The sequence below is a fragment of the Erinaceus europaeus genome, chromosome 13, assembly GCF_950295315.1.
Source record: "Erinaceus europaeus chromosome 13, mEriEur2.1, whole genome shotgun sequence".
Lineage (NCBI taxonomy): Eukaryota > Metazoa > Chordata > Mammalia > Eulipotyphla > Erinaceidae > Erinaceus > Erinaceus europaeus.
Genome location: NC_080174.1, coordinates 47,540,289 through 47,550,885, shown reverse-complemented (window position 1 = coordinate 47,550,885; position 10,597 = coordinate 47,540,289). Strand labels below are relative to the sequence as shown.

At 44.2% G+C, this 10,597-nt stretch overlaps 1 non-coding gene across 1 annotated transcript; it reads right to left on the bottom strand.

Moving 5' to 3' along the window:
* Nucleotides 1-578: 578 nt before the first annotated feature.
* LOC132532483 (U6 spliceosomal RNA) lies at nt 579-685 on the bottom strand. The gene has a single exon (XR_009544437.1). It is a non-coding gene; the product is annotated as a U6 spliceosomal RNA (small nuclear RNA).
* Nucleotides 686-10,597: the final 9,912 nt, after the last annotated feature.

The following is a 10,597-nucleotide window of genomic DNA, read 5'->3' as shown; positions in this document are numbered from 1 at the left end:
GTAAAGAGGTAGAAGTTAAAGACACAGGCACAGATTAAAGCAGGGAGTACGAGGAATGAAAAGGGAAGAGGGCTAAGAACAGAACCATGAGAAGTAGCATTTGTGAGATAGAGGGCAAACAGTGCCCCAGGCCACTAAGTCTGGTTGCAGAAAGGGAAAGAGAACCAGGGAGTCTGGAAAAGAGACCAAAAGAAGTGAGCTCATTTCACATTTTTTAAATATTTATTTATTTATTTTCCCTTTTGCTGCCCTTATTTTTCATTGTTGTTGTTACTGATGTCATTGTTGTTGAATAGGACAGAGAGAAATGGAGAGAGGAGGGGAAGACAGAGAGGGGAGAGAAAGATAGACACCTGCAGACCTGCTTCACCACCTGTGAAGCGACTCCCCTGCACGTGGGGAACCGGGGACTCAAACCAGGATCCTTATGCTGGTCCTTGCGCTTTGCGCCACCTGCGCTCAACCTGCTGCACTACCGCTTGACTCCCACATTTCATATTTTATATGAAGACTTTTTTTAAAAAAATTTTTATTTATTTTCCCTTTTGTTCCCCCCTCCTTTTTTTTTCAAATAGCACAAGAATATGGAACACTTCACGAATTTGCCTGTCATCCTTGAGCAGGGGCCATGCTAATCATCTCTGTATCGTTCCAATTTTAGTATATGTGCTGCTGAAGCGAGCACCCCCTTATTGTTTTTTATGGTTGTTGTAGTTATTATTGTTGTTGTTACCGATGTTGTTGTTGTTGGATAGGACAGAGAGTAATGGAGAGAGGAAGGGAAGACAGAAAGGGGGAGAGAAAGATAGAAACCTGCAGACCTGCTTCACAGCCTGTGAATTGACTCGCCTGCAGGTGGGGAGCCGGGGGCTCGAACTAAGATGGCCACCTGCACTTTGCGCCACCTGCACTGAACCTGCTGTGCTATGCCCGACCTTCATGAAGACTTTTTATTATTTTTTTTTTATTTTCCTTTTTGTTGCCCTTGTTGTTTTATGGTTGTCATACTTATTGTTGTTGATGTCGTCGTTGTTGGATAGGACAGAGAGAAATGGAGAAAGGAGGGGAAGACAGAGAGGGGGAGAGAAAGACACCTGCAGACCTGCTTCACTTCCTGTGAAGTGACTCTCCTGCAGGTGGGGGGGCGGCGGCTTGAACCAGGATCCTTACGCCTGTCTTTGCTCTTTGCAGCCATGTGTGCTTAACTTGCTGCGCTACCGCCCGAGCCCCCCATGAAAGCTTTTAAAAATATATCATGAAGAGTCCACAAGTACCACTCCAACATATGCCAGGGGTTGACCCTGGGCCTCACATACAAGTTCTGTATTCTCTGCCCTGCCCTCCCCCACAACTCACCTTTCCAGCTGTAGGAAGGATAGTTTCTTTTTTTTTTTCTTTTAATTGATTTCTTTATTGGGGAATTAATGTTTTACATTCAACAGTAAATACAATAGTTTGTACATGCATAACATTCCCCAGTTTCCCATTTAACAATACAACCCCCACTATGTCATTTATCATCCTTCATGGACCTGTATTCTCCCCACCCACCCACCCCAGAGTCTTTTTTTTTTAATTCATTTTTTAAAATTTATTTCTTTATTGGGGAATTAATGTTTTACATTCAACAGTAAATACAATAGTTTGTACATGCATAACATTCCCCAGTTTCCCATTTAACAATACAACCCCCACCTTGTCATTTATCATCTTTCATGGACCTGTATTCTCCCCACCCAGCCACCCCAGAGTCTTTTACTTTGGTGCAATACACCAATTCCATTTCAGGTTCTACTTGTGTTTTCTTTTCTGATCTTGTTTTTCAACTTCTGCCTGAGAGTGAGATCATCCCATATTCATCCTTCTGTTTCTGACCTATTTCACATAACATGAATTTTTCAAGGTCTATCCAAGATCGGCCGAAAATGGTGAAGTCACCATTTTTTTTTTTTACAGCTGAGTAGTATTCCATTGTGTATATATACCACAACTTGCTCAGCCACTCATCCGTTGTTGGAAGAAGGATATTTTCTAAAATGAGAATGACTTGGTCAAGTGTTTGGCTCAGTAGGTACAGTGCAGGCCTTGTGTGCATGAAGTCCAAAGCTTGATCTATAGGACTACATATACCAGAGTGATAGTCTGCTTCTTTTTATCTTTCCTTGATTTTTTTTTTTTGTAAGATGGAGTTATGCTATGGATAAAGTGCTGGACTTATGCTCTGATTCTTTCTCTCATAGAGAGAAATAAATAAATAAATTTCAAAAGAAGAAGAGGAGGAGGATTTGGCAATTAAGAGTTCATACATGAAGGGGGGTCTGGAGAGATAACTCAGCCAGTAGCACACATTCTTTACCAAGTGCTAAGATTAGGGTTCAAGCCCCCTGGATATCTGGTAGGAATACCATGCAGAAGGGAAGCTTCATGGGTGGTGGAGCTGTGCTGTACTGTCTCTCCTTCTTTCTCTGCCTCTCTCCCCCATCTCTTATTACATATAACATATTACAATGCACATGTTCTCAAGATCTCCAGGTTCAAGCCACCAGTTCCCACCTGCAGGGGGAAAGCATCAGGAGTGGTAATGCAGTATCACAGGTGTCTCCCTTTCTTTTTTTTTTTTTCTTTTGTTTATTTATTCCCTTTTGTTGCCCTTGTTGTTTTATTGTTGTAGTTATTATTGTTGTTGTTATTGATGTTGTTGGATAGGACAGAGAGAAATGGAGAGAGGAGGGGAAGACAGAGTGGGGGAGAGAAAGATAGACACCTGCAGACCTGCTTCACCGACTGTGAAGTGATTCCCCTCCAGGTGGGGAACTGGGGGCTCGAACCGGAACCCTTACACTGGTCCTTGCGCTTTGTACCCTCTGCACTTAAACTGCTACATTACCGCCTGACTCCCATGGTGTCTCCCTTTCTATCTCCCCCTCCCCTCTCAATTTCTCTCTGTCTCTATCCATAACAAAGAATACATTAAAACAAAACAAAAATGAGTCTGCCAGAAGTAATGGAATTGTATAGGTGAGAAATCCCAGCAAAAAAAAATAAAATAAAATAGAGAAAAGTAAACAGGGACCAACCAGGGGAGAGGAACCCCCCTACAAGTGGGAAGCTGAGGGCCCAAACCAGGAGTGATCCTTCTGCTGGTCCTTGCGATTCATACTATGTGTACTTAACTCAGTGCACTACTGCCCAGCCCCCAATAAAATAGATTTTTTTATAAAGTCTGTATTTTTTAATCATCTTTATTTATTGGACAGAGACAGCCAGAAATCAAGAGGGAAGGGGGTGGTAGAGAAGGGAGAGAGACAGAGAGACACCTGCAGTCCTGTTTCACCACTTAGCAAAGCTTTCCCCTTGCAGGTGGGGACTGGGGGCTTGAACCTGGGTCCTTGATCATTGTAACATGTGTGCTCAACCAGGTGTGGCACCATCCAGCTCCAAAATAGATTTAAAAATTTTTTAAAAATATTTATTTATTTATTTTCCCTTTTGTTGCCCTTGTTGTTGTAGTTATTATTGTTGTTATTGATGTTGTCATTAGATAGGACAGCGAGAAATGGAGAGAGGAGAGGAAAACAGGGGGGAGAGAAAGATAGACACCTGCAGACCTACTTCACTGCCTATGAAGCGACTCCCCTGCAGGTGGGGAGCCAGGGGCTCAATCCAGGATCCTTAGACCGGTCCTTGCACTTCAAGCTACGTGTGCTTAACCTGCCGCGCTACTGTCCAACTCCTAGATTTTTTTTTTAAAGATTTTATTTATTTATTAATGAGGAAGATAGGAGGAGAGAGAAAGAACCAGACATCACTCTGGCACATGTGCTTCTGGGGATCGAACTCAGGACCTCATGCTTGAGAGTCCAAAGCTTTATCACTGCACCATCTCCTGGACCACATAGATTTTTTTTTCAATAAGCCTTTTTTTTTTTTTGCCTCCACGGTTATTGCTGGGGCTTGGTTCTTGCACTACAAATCTGCTCCTGGAGGCCATTTTCCCTATTTTGTTTCCCTTGTTGTTACCCTTGTTGTCCTTATTGTTATTGTTGCCATTGCTGTTGTTGTTGGATAGGACAGAGAGAAATTGAAAAAGGATGGGAGATAAAGAGGGGGAGAGAAAGACAGACACCTGCAGACCTGCTTCACTGCCTGTGAAGCGACCCCCCCTTCAGGTGGGAAGCTTGAACTGGGATCCTTACACCAGTCCTTGCGCTTTGCCGTCATGTATGCTTAACCTGCTGTGCTACCACCAGACCCCAATAAAAGTTTTTAAATAGAAAGAAATAAGGAGAGAATTTATACCTTAAAGCAAAAGTGCACAATAGTGTCAATAATGCAGCAAGTAGAAAGACCTAAAAAAGACACCATAAAGTACCTAATCAAATAGTTTCTATTTAGACCTAGATGCCTTGCTCACCTACTTTCTATTACACTTCCCTCAATCACTCCAAAGCTAACCTTGTCAGACAAAGTAAGGACTACAAAAACTGGATAAGGGCAAGAGACTGGCATACTTTAATGACGACTGTTGTTGTTGTTGTTTTTAAAGATTTTATTTATTAGAAAGATAGGAGGAGAGAGAGAAAAAAACAGACATCACTTTGGTACATGTGCTGGTGGGAACTGAACTCAGGACCTCATGCTTGAGAATCTGATGTTTTATCCACTGTGCCACCTCCTGGACCACTAATGATGATTCTTCGTTCACTACCAGGCCACTCATCACCTGGGGCCCTAGTCAGGGAATCCTGGGATTCCCACACAGACATGATGGGCCTAGACCTCTAACAGATCCCTCTCTCCACGGTCACTGGTCATCTCCATCAGGAACAACATAATTGGACCCGTTTGTGGCCCCACAGGACCTTGCCCTCAATGTGGATCAACAATGGTAGGGACTGTTCCATTCTCAGAAGGGAAGTTGGGCAACATATTCTACCACTCAAGGAAGATGGGTCCTGAAATTAGTGCAGCCTGGAATGTTCCTGGCCGTGACCACAGAATTTGAGCTCAGAACTACAGGGATGCAGAGATTACATAGGCTCCTTTGCTGAATATGGGTCCCGGATCAAATTGATAGGGTTTACAGTCAACAATATTTATATGCTTTTCCCATATCTGGGAGCTACTCTCTTCCCTGATCCAGCTCTCTAGTCCTTTTTCCAACTATGACACCATCTCCCCAGACAATATCTTGGGTCCACCTGCATGTTAGCTGTCAGGCTCAGGTAAAAACTAGTATAGTCAGGGCTCTTTGGAATATACCTAGAAAAGACCTACTAGCTTTTTCCAAAATGGAGACCCCAAATCTTCATCTGCAATATTCTTGCCTTTAAGTTCATGATTAGTCAACAATTTGTTCTGCTTTATATCTTGATATCCCTTTTGTTGCCCTTGTTGTTTAATGTTGTTGTGGCTATTATTATTGTTGTTGTTATTGATGTCATTGTTGTTGGGTAGGACAGAGAGAGATGGAGAGAGGAGGGGAAGACAGAGAGGGGGAGAGAAAGATAGACACCTTCACGCTTGTGAAGCGACCCACCTGCAGATCGAACCTGGATCCTTGTGCCAGTCCTTGAGCCTCGTGCCATGTGCACTTAACCCATTGCACTACCGCTGGCCCCCCAAAATGCCCTTTCTTTTATGAAGCAGTAATTGTAACATATTATAGGACCCAGGTTCAAGCCCCTGGTCCCCACCTGCAAGGGGTAAGCTTCACAAGTGCTGAAGTAGGGCTGCAGGTGTCTCTCTGTCTCTTTCCCTCTCTATCTTTCTTTCTCCTCTCAATTTATCTCTGTCTCTATCCAATAAATAAATATATAAAAATAAAATGATTTTTTAAAGACCTGAAGCTAAATTACATTTGGAATCTGTGAATCAAATATTTTTCTAGGCCCAAGGATAAAACAAAACACATAAGCATGAATGACTTTTTAAAAAAATTTTTTTATTTATAAAAAGGAAACATTGACAAGACCATAGGATAAGAAGGGTACAGCTTTGCACAATTCTCTCCACCAGACCTCTGTATACCATCTCTTCCACTGTTAGCTTTCGTATTCTTTAACCCTCTGGGAGTATGGACCCAAGATCATTGTGGGATGCAGAAGGTTGAAGGTCTGGCTTCTGTAATTGCTTTCTCGAAGCATAAGAGATTTTGAAAGAAAAACAATTCGATACCCTCTCAACACTTCTGATTTCTGGTTCACAAACCATCTTAGAATACCTCAAGTTCCATATATACTTGTTCTCCTATGCCCAGGAAATGCAGCAGTGAAGAAATAACGGATAGGAGTGATGTGGGGGGGGGGGGGGGCAAAAATCAATCAGGTGCCATCAGGTGCCATTTTCACAGACCTTTAAAACAGAGCGATTTTAGTCATGATTGGGTTTCATGACCAACGGCAGCTGCAGAGCCTCTGATGGGAATGTTGGTGCTTTTCTGGCTTTTTACTGAGTGGGTGGGAGGGGAAAGAAAATGGTTTTCTCCCTACCTTTCCACTTAAAGAAAATAGAAGCAATGAAAACGAAAAGTCTCCTGTAATGTCTCATTAAGAACAAATGAAATGCAGCTCCCCTGTAGCCAGAACACACAAGCCCTCAGACAGGCACTGGGCAGACCTTCCCTCCTGGTGCTGGAGGAGCTAAGTATTCACCAACACACCTGGCACTGCTGTTACCATGGCAACACCTCACCTTTTGCATTCCTTGACTTGGGGGTTCAAAGTGGTTCAGGGCACATTAGAGTTTTCATGTTTCTCCCTGCATAGAAAAGGAAGGGGTGGGGGCAGGGAGAAGAAGGACTCAGCTTCAGTGCTGTCTTAGCTATTTATTTCCAGCTGTGGAAGGAGGCCTCGCTAGGTGAGAGGGGCCTACAGCAGGGTGAAGAGTAGAAATGACTCTAGTTAAACCCAGTAGAGGAGGTTCAAAATCCAACTCCTCAGTGAGTCCATTACTTTACTCAAGTAAACATTCCTCTGACTCAGACACTAGCCAATGCAGAGAGATGACTGAATATCCAGAGTTGACCCTCAGAGGGAAAGTTGGGTCAGCAGATGATCATGAGTCAGAATAATAAATGACTAGTTCTTATCACTGCCCTGAGAGATGACCTCATGGGGAGCACAGAAATGATATGAATCCCAGGCTGCTTTAAGAACTAACACTTAGGAATACTCCAGCATGGGCACCTTCCTCTTGGGCTCATACTAAAGACTTCAGCAAGGGGCCAGGTGGTGGTGCACCTAGTTGAGTGCACATGTTATAGTATGCAAAGACCCAGGTTCGAGTTCCCAGTCCCCACCTGCAGGGGCAAAGCTTCACAACCTGGGTCCTTATGCATTGTAACATGTGTGCTCAACCAGGTGCACCACCACCCAGCCCCTCTCTTCCTCTGTATCTCCTCCTTCCCTCTTGATTTCTGTCTATATCCAATAAATAAATATAGTAATTTTTTTTGAATTATTAAAAAATTACATGAGCATCCCAGGAGGTAGTGACTAGAGGACTGAACTTGAAATCACAAGATCCTGAGTTTGATCACCTACATCATGTGTGCCAGAGTGGTGCTCGGTTCTCTCTCATAAATAAATAAATAAATATTTAAAAACAAACAACAACAACAGCAAAAATAGGGGACCAGGCAGTGGCATACCTGCTTGAGCGCACATGTTATAGTGCACAAGGAACCAGGTTCAAGCCCCCACTTCCAACCTGCAGGGGGAAAGATTCATAAGTGGTGAAGCAGTGCTGCAGATGTCTCTCTATCTCTCTCCCTGTCTCCCCACTCCTCTCAATTTATGCCTGTCTTTATCAAATAAATAAATTAGTTTAAAAAATCTTGTTGGGGGGAGTCGAGCAGTAGCGCAGCAGGTTAAGCGCACGTGGCACAAAGCACAAGGACCAGCATAAGGCATAAGGTTGCAGCCCCCGGCTCCCCACCTGCATGGGGGTCACTACACAAGTGGTGAAGCAGGTCTGCAGGTGTCTCTCTTTCTCTCTTCCTCTGTCTTTCCCTCCTCCTTCCATTTCTCTCTGTCCTATCCAACGAAGATGATATCAATAACAGCAACAATAATAACTACAACAATAACAAGGGCAATATAAGGGAATAAATAAATAAATTAAACATTTTAAAAAATTTTGTTGGGGGGATGGGCACACCTGGTTGAGTGCACGTGTTACAATGCATGAGGACCCAGGTTCGAGCCCCTGGTCCCCACCTGCAGGGGGAAAGCTTCATGAGTAGCAAAGCAGGGCTGCAGGTGTCTTTGTCTCTCTCCCTCTCTATCTCCCCCTTCCCTCTCAACTTCTGGCTGTCTCTATTCAATAAATAAATGACAATTTAAAAAAATTTTTTAAAAATCTTGCTGGGTGTCAGGTGGTAGCACAGTGGGTTAAGCTCACACAGCATGAAGCACAAGGACCAGCATAAGGACCCCGGTTAGAGCCCCCGGCTCCCCACCTGCAGGGGAGTTGCTTCACAGGCGGTGAAGCAGGTCTGCAGGTGTCTTTCTCTCCCCCTCTCTGTCTTCCTCTCCTCTTCCTTTGTCTCTGTCCTACCCAACAACAATGACATCAATGACAAGAATAATAATAACCACAACAACGATAAAACAAGGGCAACAAAAAAGGAAAAAAATAGCCTCTAGGAGCAGTGGGTTCATGGTGCAGGCACCGAGTCCCAGCAATAACCCTGGAGGCAAAAAAAAAAAAAAAAACTTGTTAAAATGTTAGTTCTTGTTCTAGAAGCAGAGTTCCTGATCTCATTCATGATCTAAGTCAGATATTATTGTAGACATTGTTAAAGAACCTGACACCTGCTTGGCTCTCTATAACAATGCTTGCCAGGAGAGAGAGACAGAGACACACAGAGAGAACAAGAACATTTTTACTTGCCCAGTCTTTTTGGATCTTTTCCTCTGCTACTTCACCTTTTTACTTTCCTTAGCGTGAAATGTGTTATTTCTCTCCCAGGCTGAAAAGGGTGTAGCTGGAGGTCTCCATCTCCTCCCAGACATCATCATTTCCCCTTGGCCTTAGCTTCTCTCCTAGATGAATAAAGAGGAGAGGGCCTGGGCCTCACCCAAAAGCCAGGCCCTACAGGGTTCCTCTGGAAGCTAAGATTGGGGAAAGAGGAGAGTGTGTCAGCCCTGATGCAATCATAGACTCACTGCTTGGCCCACTTCCTCATTTCTGGGTGTTTACCAAAGCCTGGATTCCACAGGAAACCTTGGAATTATGTGCTGACAAGATGGAGGTGAGGGAAGGCATTCAAAACTGTCCCTGCTTCAGGGATATCTTAGGAAGAAAATGATACTGTTCCTACCTAGGCTTCACAAGCCCTGGACTCAGGGACACTGAGAAGAGATACTAGGTGTCAAAATCCAGGAGGAGCAGGGGAAAGGAGGGAGGGATGGAGAAAGGAGTCACTGGTTGATGTCAGGGCCAGTTTCCAGATTCAGCTCTGGGAAGGCCAACGAATAGGCCCTTTATTCTAAGCTTACCAGCCCAGGGGAGGCAGCCATGGAAGGGGGTTTCAGGTAACAAGAAGCCTCAGAACAAGTTCAGAGGATCTCATTCCTTCCTTCCCAGTAAAAATCAAGCTAAGGAAAAGCTGCTTTTTAAAGGACTGTTTGCCAGTTTTTTGTGTAGGATTTTCATTTGGGAGGCCCCTCAACCCCACAGTTTTGCTGAGTCACCTAGAGACTTCCTGTAAGAAGGGCAGTGCTGAGTGGTGGTGAGCATAAAGGGCTTCTGGCAACCAATTCCCAGCTTTTCCAAGGTATTGGCTGGCTGCCACAGGCAAGTCACCTCATATCTCTTGACTCTCAACTTCCCCATCCACTTCAGAGATAAAACCCGTAGACCCAAAGGACAGGGCCTGGTGCTGGTCTAAAGACAAACAATCAGAAAAGCACTCAGTAATTTTAAGTATTGTTATTTTAGTTAAGACCCAGTCCAGGAGGTGGCCCAGTGGATAGAGAATCACACAAGAACTCCCGAGGTTGATTCCCAGCAGTACATGTGCCAGAACGATGCTCAATTCTGTCTCTCCTCTTCTCTTTAATAAATAAATAATTTTTTTTTTAAAAAAGGGAGAAAGTGGGGGTAGATAGCATAATGGTTATCTAGAGATTCTTGTGCCTGAGGCTCCAAAGTCCCAGGTTCAATCACCCACACCACCATAAGCCACAGCTGAGTAGTGCTCTGGTAAAAAAAAAAAAAAAGAGGGAGAGGGAGAGAGTCAGACAGTATTTGCAGTGGGTTAAGCGTACATGGTGCCAGCTGGTATAAGGATCCCCCCCTCCACTCCCCACCTGCAGGGTAGTCACTTTACGGGCAACGGAGCAGGTCTGCAGGTGTCTATCTTTCTCTCCCCCTCTCTGCCTTCCCCTTCTCTCTCCATTTCTGTCCGTCCTATCCAACAACAACATCAGCAATAGCAACAATAACATGGACAACAAAAATGGGGAAAATGGCCTCCAGGAGCTGTGGATTCATAGTGCAGACACCAAGCCCCAGTGATAATTCTGGCAGAAAAAAAGGGGGGGAGCAGGGAAGGAAGAAAGGAAGGAAGGAAGGAAAGAAGGAAGGAAGG